The following is a 14,597-nucleotide window of genomic DNA, read 5'->3' as shown; positions in this document are numbered from 1 at the left end:
AGATGGGCAGGCTGTAATAGGCTTCAAAAACGCCATCATCAGAACTGAAATACTTCGTAAGGTAACATCCCAACGTTGAGCACGTGAAACATTCAGTAGTGTTTTAGAAAAGCCATCTAGTGTGGTGGTTAACAGCACTAGCTCCAAAGACAGAATTTGCATTGTGGGATCTGCCTCTTAATGTCCTGGGTTAACTTGAACAATTACACTGTGACTCAGTTTCCCTCGCTAGAGAAATTGTATCGGCCTTCCCTCGAGGAGTTGTTATGCAGATTAAACAAGATACTATGCGCATGGTGCTTAGTATAATATCAGGCATGTCAGACAGCTGCAATTATTGTTTTAGTAAAATTAACCCAGATAATGGTTTGAAAAAGAACAAAATGAAAGATGGGGGCAGCTGGGTAGCTCAACCTGTTAAGTGTCTGACTCGACTCTTGATTTCAGCTGAGGTCAGGATCTCACGGTCGTGGGACTGAGCCCCGCATGGGGCTCCATGGGGATCCTGCTTGGGATTCTTCTCTCTCTCCCTCTCTCTCTCTCTGACTCTGTCTGCCCCTCCCTGGCTCTCTCTCTCTCAAAATAAATAAACTTGAAAGGAAGGAAGGAAGGAAGGAAGGAAGGAAGGAAGGAAGGAAGGAAGGAAGGAAGGAAGGAAGGAAGGAAGGAAGGAAGGAAGGAAGGAAACCAAGAACGCTTCCAACACTAGCAATCCACGCTGTCGTGCACCCAGTTAAGGAAAATGGTTGGTTTCCTACAAAACTAAGCATGCACTTACCACACGACCGAGCAAGTACACTCTTGGGTGTTTATCTCAGAGAAATGACAACTTAGATTCACTCAAAAACCTGTACATGAACATTCATAGCAGCTTTATTTGGAATATACCCAGACTGTAAGAACCCAGAAGTCCTTTAACAGATAAACTGTGTAACAAACCAGACTACATCCATCCCACGGAATATGACTTAGCAACAAAAAGGGACCAACAACTTGGATGGGTCCGGGGAATTCTGTTGAGTGAAGAAAACCAACCCCAAACGGTTATATACTGTGTAATTCCATTCATATAATATTCTTGAAATGACCATGAATTAATGATAGCCAGGGGTTAGGGGTGGGCTCAATGTAGCTAATAAAGGGGTAGCACATGGCATCATCTTCTTTAGATTCATGTAACCACTACCACAGTAAAGATGCAGGACTGTTCTAGTGCCAGAATCCAAACATATGATAAAAATGCACAGAGGGGGGCCTGGGTGGCTTAGTCGGTTAAGCGTCTGACTTCGGCTCAGGTCACGAACCCACAGTTCGTGAGTTTGAGCCCTGCGTCAGGCTCTGTGCTGACAGCTCAGAGCCCGTAGCCTGCTTTGGATTCTGTGTCTCCCTCTCTCTCTGTTCCTCCCCTCCTTGCGCTCTCTCTATATGTCTGTCTCAAAAATAAAGAAAGAATAAAAAAAAATGTTTTTTTTACATGCACAGAAATACACACACAAGCATACCACGTACACAATTGAGTGTGTGCAAAACTGGTGAGATCTGAACACAGTCTATGAATGTGACAATGCCAATCTCCTAATTTTGATATCATACTACAATTATACAGAAGGAACCACTGGAGTAGACTGAGTAAGGGGTACACAGGAACCCTGGGAGGAGGGGGCAGGGAGTTTCAAATGAAAGTATTTCTGAATGGGCAGAAGAGTTTTAGACGAAGAGTAGAAGTTCAATTAAGAATTAAAAGATCTACTGCAGAGAAGGAGTGAGCCATATTTCACCTGGAAAGAGCTGCTATCTCTTTGGAGGTAGGAACAGCCCCTATTTGTGTCTATATAAAGAAGGTGGGATTTTACAGCCACTCCACACAGTAAATTAGGACTAAGGAGTCTCCAAGTAGAAATGAGCATCCTAGAGACAAGAAAAATAAACCAACTCTGCCCAATGTAAGAAAAAGAAGTTACAGCAAGTAAGAGGTAGATGAGCCCCAGAACCACCAGGGAGGCTAGACCAGGAACTGGCAAACTATATACAAATCCATATATCATCCATGGCTGCTTTCGCTACAACGGCAGAGTTGAGTAGTTCCAAACAAGACTGTATATCCCCCCCAGGGCCCAAAATATTTACTATCAAAAGAAAAAATAAATAAATAAATAAGTGCCAACCTCTGGGCTAGATAGCGAAGCTCAGGAGCCAAGCCAGTTAGGGCAAAAGAGGTCCTCCAACCACCACTGCCGCCTGTCAACAGGATGTTTTAGCCACTGCCCAAATGGCTTTTCCTCTGTCCCTGTGTCTTCGCAATATGAGCAACAAACAGATCCAAAGTCTGAGGCAGATGTATGTAACTAGTGGCATCCAGGTCAATGCCCCCGTATTAGCTGCAAGGGAAGCTGGAAACCTGAACATCAGACAGACCTTTCTTCCACTACGACGCAGAGCCAACAAGGCCCCAACCAGAAAGGGATTTCAGACAGCAGAACACACAGGATGGAAGTGCTATGTGTAGTGTGGACAAAGCCGTCAACCACAGCCCAACTGGGTAGTTTTTACTTTCTGTGGTTCAACCCAAACACGGGGTTTTCTGCCAATTTGACCAATAAGAGGTGTTAATCACTGTCAATATTTGCTAAACCCAGGCTTCCATTTGTTGACTTTCATCTTCAGTTTGCCCTTATATCACTGAAAGTATACTTTTACCCCTGGTCTAGACAAGCTTTGATTTTTTTTAAATGCTCTTAGTTGGGTAGGAGGAAAAGTAAGAACCGAAGCTTGGGAATCTCTTCAGTTGTGTGCATTTATGAAGCTAATTTTAAAAGACAAAGCAAACCAGGCAACCCTAATATTCTAACAACTCCCTAGCAGCAAATGGGTTCTGTCAATCATAGGGCAACACCTTCTCTCATTGTATTGACTTTAAGACAAATGAGTATCTTGCCTTTCCAGAGTAGGAGGCAAAAGTTCTAGCAATCTAACACGGACACGTAATGAAAGATAAAATGAAGAGAGGGTAGTATTTTCAATGATTATCACATTAAAAACAGCACCTTTAGGGGTGATCGGGTGGCTCAGTCAGTTAAGCTCTCTACTTCGGCTCGGATCATGATCTCATGGTTTGTGAGTTCGAGCCCCATATCAGACTCTCTGCTGTCAGCACAGAACCTGCTTCGGATCCTCCGTCTCCCTCTCTCTCTCTCTGCCCCTCTCCCGCTCACACGCGCACCTGCTTTCTCTCTGTCTCAAAAATAAACATTAAAAAAACAGCTCCTTTCGGGGCAACTGGGTGTCTCAGTCACGTAAGCGTCCAACTCTTGATTTCAGCTCAAGTCGTACCTCACAGTCGTGAGATGGAGCACGGAGCTGGGCTCCACACTGGGCACAGAGCCTGCTTGAGATTCTCTCTCCCTCTCCTTCTGCCCCTCCCCCACTTGTGCACAAGCACACACACATTCCCTCTCTCTTGCTTTCTTAAAAAAAAAAAAATAGTTCCTTTAACTCGGTAAGGTTCCATAAATGTTAGATGTCGTGGAACATATTCCTAGCATGCAGACTTGCATCCAGGATTTCTAACGCAAAGCTTCCTTCCAGTTAACAAAAGCCAGACAATTACCAATTGGAATGGAGGTGGAACGACTGATGGGATTTGGGGAGGCAAGTGCGAAGCGCACATCCTTAGGGCTGAAACTAAATCCTGCAAGATCCAAGTTCAAGGCCCTTCAAAACTAGAGGCATCTCCCCAACTACACCAAAAACCCACGCACTCCTGAATTCCCTGCAACATTGTTTAGTTCTTCCCCGAGATGACTCTTAGTTCTTGCTCATCTCCTCACCGTTGAAACACTAGGGTTGCGTATTGGCTATCCCCTCTTTGCAAATGGAGCTCCCACTTACCAGAAGCCACATCAATTTCATCGGGAAGGTTTCAGGCCGCACATAAAAATAAAACCAAGGCTTGCGGGAGATGACGTTGGAAAGCTAGAGCTCAAAGTTTACTTCGGCACCTCTGCCAAAAACGATTTTCCAGGTCTGAACAGAGGCCTGACACAGTAGATGACACCTCTTTATCAGCTCCAAGAACTCCAGGGAACGTAATTAGCACCCAATTAGTTATTAATAACTTAATATTCACACATCTGCTCGAACTCTGTAGGTGCGCAGTATAATTTAAACATGAGCGTGATCATCCCCTGCTAGGGTAGGTGCCATATACATAATGGATTGGATTCCGCAGAGCCCGATAAGGGGAAAAACTGGAAGCCTCATCTGTTCCTTTCTGTAGGCTGTAAACGGGTCAACTCAAACCAAAGGGTATCCCAGTCCATCTGGAAGAGTTGAATAAAACCTATTATACAACCAAACTGACAGTGTAACAAGCATTAGCCGACTATATGCAATCATCACGCTAGCTCAGATACCTTAAAATGCCTCTAAAAGAGCTAGCATATCAGTAATTATTATTTATTAAGCCATTATTACACACCAGGCACTGCTCTGATCACTGTAAACATATCTATTACTTCACTTTTATTTCATTTACCCCTCACAGCCACCCTGTGAGATTACTGCCCACCATTTTACAAATGGGAAAATGGAGGCACAAGTTCACATCATCTGCCAAAGATCACAAAACTACGTGTGGCATGGCTATGATGCAAACTCAGTCCTGTCGGCATGACAAAACCTTTGCTTTTAACCACCAAGCTAGAGTTCATCACTTTTCTCCAAGGCCTGTACCAAAAACCCTCCACATCATTGGGATTACACAAGGCTAAGAGGGGGTCCTAAGCACTTCGGTTTGCTGCCTTCACAGAAGGCCTAGGTGGAGTCTTGTTTTCATGAGCACTGTGAAATCAGATGAGCGACTTCACCTCGAGCTTTTAAAATCTGACTCATATTTCTGTTATCTATAGGCACGAAAAGACCTTTCCTACCACTCCCTCATTTACTCACCTCCAACACCAAACATCTCACTCTTTAGTTACCAAAGTCCCCTCATCCAGAGACAAGAAATAGATAAACTCCCGTATGGAATTCAGAAACACGATGCAATTTCATGCCCATCGTTTCAAGGATGGTCCAGTCTCTCGCTGCCAGGGTGAGGACGAGAAAAATAGGACGGAGATATGGGCGGGGACCTCTGATCACAAAATAGATGTTTCTACAAGGTCTCTGAACAACCCTAGCTGCTGACTACACCCAAGCTACCCAACACAAGCATTTTAAAACACTAGTGAGGGCAGGATTATGTTCTTCCCCCAAATCTGCCTGGAATGTCTATATTGCACAGTCTGGAGCTACTGCCTTTCCAACGCTCTACCGTGCTTACCGAGGAAACTTCCCCTTCAGACTAATTAATGTCAAAGTGCAGTGCAGGCCTCACTGTTTTTAGTTTGGTGAAATGCTGAATATTCATGTTATTTCACAGACACCACAAGGTCACACCTAACTAATGGTATCTTCCTTCCAAGCTCCAATGAGAATAGGGTGTCTTCCAAAGATCAAGGGAACAACAGGCAGGTGTGAATACCCATGGACATCTTGACACGTTTATGAAACAGGAAGGTTATCGAAAATATGGGGCTTACTATTCTGAAAGAAAGCTAAGAACATTTCTTGAGCAAAGTGTGCAAGCAAAAGCTATCCAAAACACTAGGGACAAATACTGCCTGAGATTTCCGAGGAATTTATTTTAGGAAAGTAGGCCAAGTGTTGGGATTTAGTTAGAAGGATTTTCATCACAGAACTCATTATAATATCTAAAACTGTAAGCACCCTATATTTAACAATAAAGAAATAGTTAAATAAAATCATGGTACAAGCATTAAACTAAACACTTCTCAATGGTCAATTCTAAAGGTTTAGAAGAGTAATGGCCTAAAACACGTAAAATGAATACTTCAATGAAAAGGGCACATTACAACAGAATACAATTTTCATCAAAAAAAAAAAATCTAAGACAAGCATATACAAAAATGCACTAAGGTATTCAAAGTAACTAACTCAGAAGCATGTTTATATTATCTGTGTTTGTTACAATGAACACACGTGGCTTTTATATTAGGAAAAGCTTTTTGGAGATACCTTACCCTAGCTCCCTTTTTTATCTCTAAGTCTGGAAAATTTCCAACAAACACAAAGACCCCACAGAGAAGCCGCAATCCCATACACGATGCCCAAGCTTCCAAATGCCTGGGTTTTTTTGTTTATTTTTAAAGTTTGTTTGTTTGTTTATTTATTTATTTATTGAGAGAGAGAGAGAGAGAGAGAGCACCTGTCTGTCCAAGCAGGTTCCATGCTGTCATCACAGAACCCAACGCAGGGCTCGATCTCACAAACCGTGAGATCAGGACCTGAGCCAAAAATCAAGAGTTGTACACTTAACCAACTGAGCCAACCAGGTGTCCCTCCAAATGCCTAGTTTTTACTTGTTAATTCATCTGAATCAGGATCCAGATAAGGTCCACACAGAGCTTGACCAGTATATCTTTTAAAATCTTTATGGTTTTCCTCTTCCTCTCTATTTCCCCCTTGCAATTTACTCATTCAAAAATCCAGACCTTTGGTCAGTCTGGAATTTGCCTTTTGTATTCCTATGGTGCTGTTCACCACATTTTCCAGCCAGACCTCTGTAATGCCTTTAAATTGGTGGTTGGACAGTGCTCACTTCAGCAACACATATACTAAAATTGGAATGATAGAAGATTGTCATGGCCCCTGCACAGGGATGACAGGCAAATTTGTGAAGTGTTCCATGCTTCTTATATAGTTTAGGGGAAAAAAATGGATATTTGGACACCTGAACAGCCTTATGTGTGGTTTTTCTAGGGGGAGGAGTGGAAGGTAGAAGGGAATAGGGTGTTGCAAGACTATTTCCTAAGAGGTAATGTGTTCTATCACTGGGGGCTCAAGATACCTGGTTGTCTTTTTGTGATAGGATTAACTCACTGTTAATGCCCATGCCTACATTTGGCAATTAATTCATTAGTGGATGCAAAATGGCAGTCCTCCACTTCACTTTCGTTGTTACAATAATTTCATAAAGGAAAAACTTCTGAGATGCCTGGGTTGCTCAGTCAGTTAAGCGCCACACTCTTGATTTCAGCTCAGGTTATGATCTTATCGTTCAGGAGATATAGCCCCAAACTAGGCTTAGCACTGAGTGTGGAACCTGCTTGGGATTCTCTCCCTGCCTGTCCCCTACTCGTAGGTTCTCTCGCTCTCTCTCTCTCTCTCTTAAAAAAAAAAAAAAAAATTAAAATTAATAAAGAAAAACTTCCACCCATCTGCTCCCTGGTTACTCAGGATCAAAAGCTACTCTTAATTTTTAAATACATACATGCTTGTAGATTTAAGCTTCCACTACGTATAGAATAACCAGAAGCCACAAGCAAAAGCCTCCTTATTTTCCAGCCAGATCTGGAGCTCAAGAGTTCCCCAGGTCAGGAGGGGCCCGATCCGTACAAAGTGCACCAAGGCCAACACAGTGGAGCCTCCAGAGAACTCAGACCGCCCTTTACCCGGCAGCGCCCTTGGCACAGGGGCACCTGTCGTGGGAGTGGCAGGCCACCTCACTGCGCATACCCAGGTTACTTTCCTAACGCCAGCGGAGGGCCGCGGGCTGTCCCCAAACCCAAAGCGGGCATCAGGGAACTGAACCGAAGTTCCCCCGAGGCCGGCCAAGGAAAGTCCTCACACCAGGCAGCAAAGCGGAGAGAACTGACAAACTGTGCAGGAGAAAAATGGAATCAACAGTCTGAACTCAATTTAACGATGGCTTTACAAATTGGAAGGCTGACGGCCCGAGGCGGAGAAAGGCACACACCACAGCAAGAGGTCAGGGTCTGTGGCTGGTGGGCAGCTCTGTGGCTGCGAAACAAAAAAAAAAAACAAAACAAAACAAAAAAAAAAACGGCCAGAAGAGCCGATTTAATAACTCAGGGTTGGCACTTGGGCTTCTGCCTGGGCCTTTGATTTTTATAAGCTAACAATCCAGGCGAGTGGAGAGTGCAGAAGCAAGTCCGCAGGTAAGCCTTGCATGGCCCCGCAGGTCACTGCGCCAGATTTCCCTCTGGGGCTTCCAGATGGGGAGGCTGGGAAGACCTCCTTACTGCCGGCAAGGTCTCCTCAGAATTGCATTCATTAGCTAAATGTGCACTGGCCCACGGGAAAGAGACCTGGACCATTAAATATAAATGCAAAACAAAATTAGACCCATCCATTCTAAATCTCAGATCTCTGTAGCAGGAAAGGTTTACTCCCTGCTTTTAATTTTTCTAAAAGGCATAAGCACTGAAATCACCACCGCTCATGACCAAGCACCTAGATTTGGGTCCCACCCCTTCCCCAAACCAAACAAAGAAATTACTTTTGTTTCTTAATCCCTGTCAGATTTCATGAGGCATCTGTTGACACTTCTAAACCCGGATTAAGTTTCTATATAAGTACTTCTGGCCCAGCTTTTAAACAGAACCACAAACCCATCTGCAATGGTACAAAACACAGAAGCTGATAAGCTTTAAATGAATTGGAAACATTTACCTAAATGAGAGTCAGGACTAACTCAGGGATTTTCCTTTAAAAAATACATTAATAAAGAAAGCAAGGGGAAATTAACGTTTGTAAAATGTCTCTCCCCCACATTAATAAAAATAATCACTGCTTAACAAACTACTCACGCCACAGCTGTAGTCCACAGGATAACCATGTGCCATGGCTTCTTGCTTTCCTTTGGTTTCCATTTTGCCCCACTTCTATGAGCGCCCTTGGACATAAGGGATTTCAGCTATTTCTGGTCACTGCTGTATCTCCAACACCAAGAACAATGCTTTATGGTAGGTGTTCTGTATCTATTTGAAGGAGGAAAGTAATCCCATTCATTCACTAGAACCAGGGGTATTTCAGAGCCAACAGGTTACTCCAAGGAGATGACCAAACAGTTAAGCTTCAGCTCCTTCTCTGTAAATATGCCCCTAATTACACCTCATCAGAAAACAACCTGCTTGGACCTCCTCCCGTCAAAGCTAGCAGAGCACCCCCCTTATTTCCCCACATCTCCATAGCAAGCTCTTTGGAAACCCCCAAACATTGAGGGATACCACGCAATCCATTAACCTCTCCTCTGATCCGCAAAGACCTTCCCATTTAAAACAGTGAAGGGAGAGAAAAGAAACTCCAAACACTGGGGCCCTGTTCATTCCAGATCCATTATATTCTGAAAGTGAACTAGGAAGAAACCAGACGAGACATGAAATATCCCAAAGCAAATGGACCTTGAATACATCATTGCACTGCCTTTCAAATAACTACCGTCTGTTGTTAGCCTTCATTTCCTTAAAACCTGAAAGCCCATAGTGCAGGATGAGTGAAGAGGCAGGCTGTTTACTGGCAAAACTCAGGCTCTGGATCAAAAAGCTCAGACGTGGGCTAGCCACAGGAATATAAACAGGTAACCTCTCCTCTGGGACTCATTTGCCTCATCTGTTAAGTGGAATGATAATAGGAGCTCCCTTTGGGAATTGTAAGGGACTCAAATATGGTAATGCACAAAACATACTTGGCACAGGGTCTGAGCTTTCAAATATGCTCTACAAGTTGTGATCATGAGGAGGAAGAGAATGATGAAGACAAAGAGAATAACGACCACAGTGACGGTCATGCTGACGATGATCAACTTACAGTACACGATGAAGACATATAGCCGATTTTAGTGTTGGAAATACAGTCATGTCACATACCCCACATTCTACTCTGAGTTCTCCAGAGGGTAGCTTTCATTTTGGGCAAGTGGCGAGACAGTGATGGCTGTCCCTTGCCCACCAACCACATCAGCTTCATTTCCTCCGCTAAGGCGGCTATGAATTTTCACGTTCACATAAAGTGCTCACCAAAAACGAAGCTGTCAACAGTGGACGCTGGGCAGGACTCTCTGAGAGGGCAGACAGAGGGAGAGAGACGTCCATACGGGTTAGCGGGTGGTAAGAGTTCAAAGAAGAAGGAACGCACTGCAAGTCTCCAGTGGAATGCAAACCCAATTAAAGACAGACATGGCATCTGTAATGCTTTGAAGGGTATCCCTCCACGCCTACCCGGTGCCTGGTACGTGCCAAGTTTTTACTGAACAAAAAAACAGAGAAGGATGCAACAGACCAGTATATCACCCAGTTTCCTGGAAAGCAAAGCGGCAGCTCTTGAGACTGCTGAGCATCGGACATTCTGCACTGGTGTTTCTGTCAGCTAGAAGAAATCTAGAGCTGTAGGTTACAGTAGGGGGTTAAAGAGTGACCCTTGACTCCCCCCTCCAAAAGAGAGAAAGTCTATGTCCTAATGCCCAGAACTTGCGAACACCACGTTGTATGGTCAAGAGCAAACAACTCCCTTACAAGCCTCAGTGTGATTAAGTTAAGGATTCTAACAGGAGATATTGATCCTCGATGATCCAGGTGAGTTCTAAATCCAGCGACAAGTATCCTTAGGAGAGTGAGGCCAAGGGGAGATTTGACAGGCAGAAGAGGCAGAGGCAGCTCGACCACCGGACAGAGATGGAGTCACAGGGTCCAGGATACTGATAGCCACCAGAAGGAAAAAGAGGTAAAGAATAGATTCTCCTTTTAAGTTTGACGTTTTGCTGTGGCACCCCTAGGAAACTAATACAGCTTCCGCACTCACAGGTAAGTACACATCCAGGTAACACACTTGAGTCATCATCTTCTCCTTCTTAAGTTGTCCCAAAGCCACAAATAGGACAGGCAGGTGCCAGGTAAGAAGCCATGTCAGAAGGTGACAAAGCAACGGTGTAGTTCAAGGAGGTCGGGCCAAGGCAAAAATGCAAGGACAGGGCACCTGGATGGCTCAGTCGGAAGAGCGTGTGACTCTTGATTTCGAGGTCATAAATTTGAGCCCCGCGTTGGGCGTAGAGATCACTAAAAGATAATAAACTTTAAAAAAACACAAGGACCGTATAGCACAAATGCCAGGTGTTAAAGAACAACATGCATGTCCACTCTTAATAAGATTGCCTAATATTTGAAGTTGACAAATCACACATATATTTAAGTTACACATATGTAATTTTTTAAAAATTATCTGCATCTTTGCAAGCAAACAAAATCTCAGAAGACAGCATCATACGATTTGATCTAGAACTCTATCAATCTACTACAAACTACAACCTCCTGGAGACCATCAGAGTTCCCTCACTTCCTACGGGTGGGCTCACCTCTAGGGCAAGGCCTCTCAAAACGGAATTAGAAGAACAGTATAGTCTTCTCAAAAGTCAAAAGTTCAAGATTTGTTTTTATTTCTATGAATAACTAAAAATAAAATATTCCCAAATACAAACCAGGCAAAAAACCTGATAACTGGCAGTCAAAAGACACTTTCATGCAACAAAACTGAAATATCTTGTGTTTGTGGGGCTTGGATACATTCACAGAGTTCTTGCAAGATGCTTCTCCCTTTGATAAGATGTCTATACATAAATTTGAGAAACACTGGTCTATGGTACAGTGCTGACATTTTGCTCAGCGTAACAGAAAGAAAATAATGACATACAAATATTGACTTGAATATCCTTCATCTTGAATACAAAAAACATCAGTTATCCGTTCCTTAACAGTATCTGAAGAGAATTAGTAATCAGATGCCGCTCTTCCCTCAGCCTTTTCAGTTGTTCTAAGGCCTCAAAGGGCCAGGCTATGTGAATATCTGGAAATAACAACTCGGTACCACAACTTTGAAAATAGTAGCTAAAGGTTTGACAAATGTAAGTCCAACAAACGCCCTTCTAAAAAAGCAAGCAGGAATGTTTTCTTTAAATTATGTCCTTAAAATTCCACAAGACTGAGTCACAGCTCCAAGTGATAAACTGAAATCTGATTATGATGCAGAGATTACACACAGTTCTCTTAACGAGATTATTCCAGTCTAAATAAATAATAATTCACAGAGTTGAATGATAAGATGGCTATCGTCACTTATCACCATCAGCTAGGCAGGCAGATCCTCAAAGGGCTGGGCTGTGTTCCTGTGCAGTTTTCTCTATCGGGTGACCAGCACAGTTTCAGATGTGACTGACATCTTTGTGGCGTAGGGCCAACAATGATAAACTAAACTCACACACAGAAATGCTGAGAAGAGGCAGGGCAGAGCCGGGTCAATTCCTAAGAAATCTCAAGTTCCACAGGTGTGTGCTCCAAGATCACAAAGAGCTTCATTTCCTTCAGAAACTGAAACCGGAACAAGGCGCCAAAGGAACCGGAAGTGTTCGACTGGATCCATGTCGCTCTAGCTTTGGCACTGAGAAAGTCACAGAAAATTCCCTGGCCTCCATTTTCTTCCCTGAAATACAGCCCTCACCAGTGTGCCTGGCCCACGACGAGTCCTCTGCATGGATTTCTGTCTTCATTCCACCCTCTCAGCAACCTTGTGAGGTCAGTGCTACTATTATCCTCATTTTCCAGATGAGAAAATTAACTGAACTTCAAGTAACGTGCCCAACGTCGTTCTGGCACTAAGTAGTTAGTGCAAAAGCCAGAATTCAAATTCTGGTCTGAGCTAGAACATGAAACAACTAACGAACTTCACAAGAGATAAGAAAATGACAAAGATGATCCTGTGACACCAGACCATCTGGGTGCTGGCAGAAATTTTTAAAAAGTGTTTTTATGACTTAAAATACTTGATACTAACATGAAAGTGTGTTAGTCCCCAAACTGTACGGAGACCAGTGGCTGGAAGGAGGTGGCCCTGCCTCCCCCACAGTAACAAGCCATGTGGCCGAGAAGCCACCCTATACTGAACAGCATTTTGATCTAGGATTTCAGTGAAGATTCAGTGGAGATTTAATCAACTGACCCAGTGTACAAGGTTGGAATGAACAGATCACACAGTAGATCAAAGAAAACAAATTCCAAACATCACCGAGGTGGAGCCAGGCTAAAAGCAACAACACGAGATTTTACCATGTAAAATATGAGACTCAGATTAACCACCAAATACATAAAATGCAGGACCAGGGAGACACCAGACGGTTCCATCGGAAATAATTTGGAACAGACGTTTATACCAGCATTATTCATAATATCCAAAAAATGGAAATGACTCCCATGTCTATCAAGTGATGAATGCATAAACATAATGTGGTATATTCATAAGTGGACTATTCCTATTTGTCCATAAAAAGGAATGAAGTTCTGATACATAGACGATGAATGAAGCTTGAAAGCATTATGCTAAGTGAAAGAAGCCAGTCACAAAAGGCCACATGTTGTATGATTTCATTTCTATGAAGTGTCCAGAATGAGAAAACTTATACAAAGAGTAAGCAGATTAGTAATGCCTGGGGCTAGGGGGAGTTGAGGGGAAACGGGGAGGTTTCTGTTATCAGTATGGGGTTTCTTTTGAGGGTGCTGAAAACGTTCTAACACTGATTCTTATAATGGTTGCACAGCTCTGTGGATATTAGATGGGTGAACTGTATGGTATATGAATCTATCTCAATAAAGCTGTTCCCAAAAACAAAAAGAAAACATCTAGAGCATTTAGTTGCCTGTATGTTTAATGTTTATTTATTTTTGAGAGAGAGAGAGAGAGACTCACAACACAAGTGGGGAAGGGGCAGAGAGAGAGGGAGACACAGAATCCGAAGCAGGCTCCAGGCTCTGATCTGTCAGCACAGAGCTCGACGCAGGGCTTGAACCCACGAACCGCAAGATCATGACCTGAGCCAAAGTCAGACGCTTAACTGGCCGAGCCACCCAGGCGCCCCATAGTTGCCTGTATGTTTAAACAGAGATAGCAATATAGATATATCCTGCTTTTTAGAAGTTGGCCTTACACCACTTTGCTCTCAAAAGAGACCTGCATTAGTACCTATTTTTACTAACCGAAAGAAATCCAAAGAGGATTTTCACTTTTATAAAAAAAGAAAAAGGTGAAAAGCGAAAATAGCATTCAGAGTCTGTTCTGCAGCGAGTCTTACGGAGGCTGAAGAGCGGCCCCACCAAGTTCTTCCCTGAACTACACTCAGCAACTCAGCATCAAAACCGCCATAGCTTTGAAATGCGTCTGCGAGCATCTGTGCTTTCTCTCGATTTATTCTGTGCATCCGTTAGCAAGATGTGTCCTAAAGTATCAGAAAAACCTAAGGTAATTTTTTGGGGGTCTGGGAATGCTCCAAAAATTTTCCCACATAATTAATGACAATTGCTTCTTGGCTTTATGCCATCTCAGCTTACCAAAGGTTCCTCTGAGTACCTGACTTTGGGAAAGCAGGAGAATCTTGTATACCGTAATTCTAGGAAAACAATCTGACCTTCAGATTGGCTCAAAATAAGGAAGAACAAGGAAAAAGTCTGCCAACACGGGGCATCTGGGTGGCTCAACTGGTTAAGTGTCAGACTTGGGCTCAGGTCATGATCTCATGGTTTGTGTGTTCGAGCCCCACAGGGGTCTCTACACGGACAGCTGTCTCCCTCTCTCTCTGCCCCTTTCCCACTCTCTCTCTCAAAAATAAATGAACATTAAAAATAAAAAACAGGGGCGCCTGGGTGGCGCAGTCGGTTAAGCGTCCGGCTTCAGCCAGGTCACGATCTCGCGGTCCG

General features: G+C 43.5%; 1 protein-coding gene and 1 non-coding gene across 3 annotated transcripts in view; one reads left to right on the top strand and one right to left on the bottom strand.

The window, feature by feature from the left end:
* The window catches only part of PTPRG (protein tyrosine phosphatase receptor type G), a 713,510-nt gene that overhangs the window by 628,945 nt on the left and 69,968 nt on the right, over positions 1-14,597 (bottom strand). The gene's annotated exons all lie outside the window — the stretch shown is intronic.
* LOC115509476 lies at positions 6,654-6,756 on the top strand. The gene has a single exon (XR_003967376.1). It is a non-coding gene; the product is annotated as a U6 spliceosomal RNA (small nuclear RNA).

This window comes from Lynx canadensis, chromosome A2 (genome assembly GCF_007474595.2).
Source record: "Lynx canadensis isolate LIC74 chromosome A2, mLynCan4.pri.v2, whole genome shotgun sequence".
NCBI lineage: Eukaryota > Metazoa > Chordata > Mammalia > Carnivora > Felidae > Lynx > Lynx canadensis.
The sequence above is the reverse complement of the archived record's forward strand: the minus strand, read 5'-3'. Positions and strand labels throughout refer to the sequence as shown.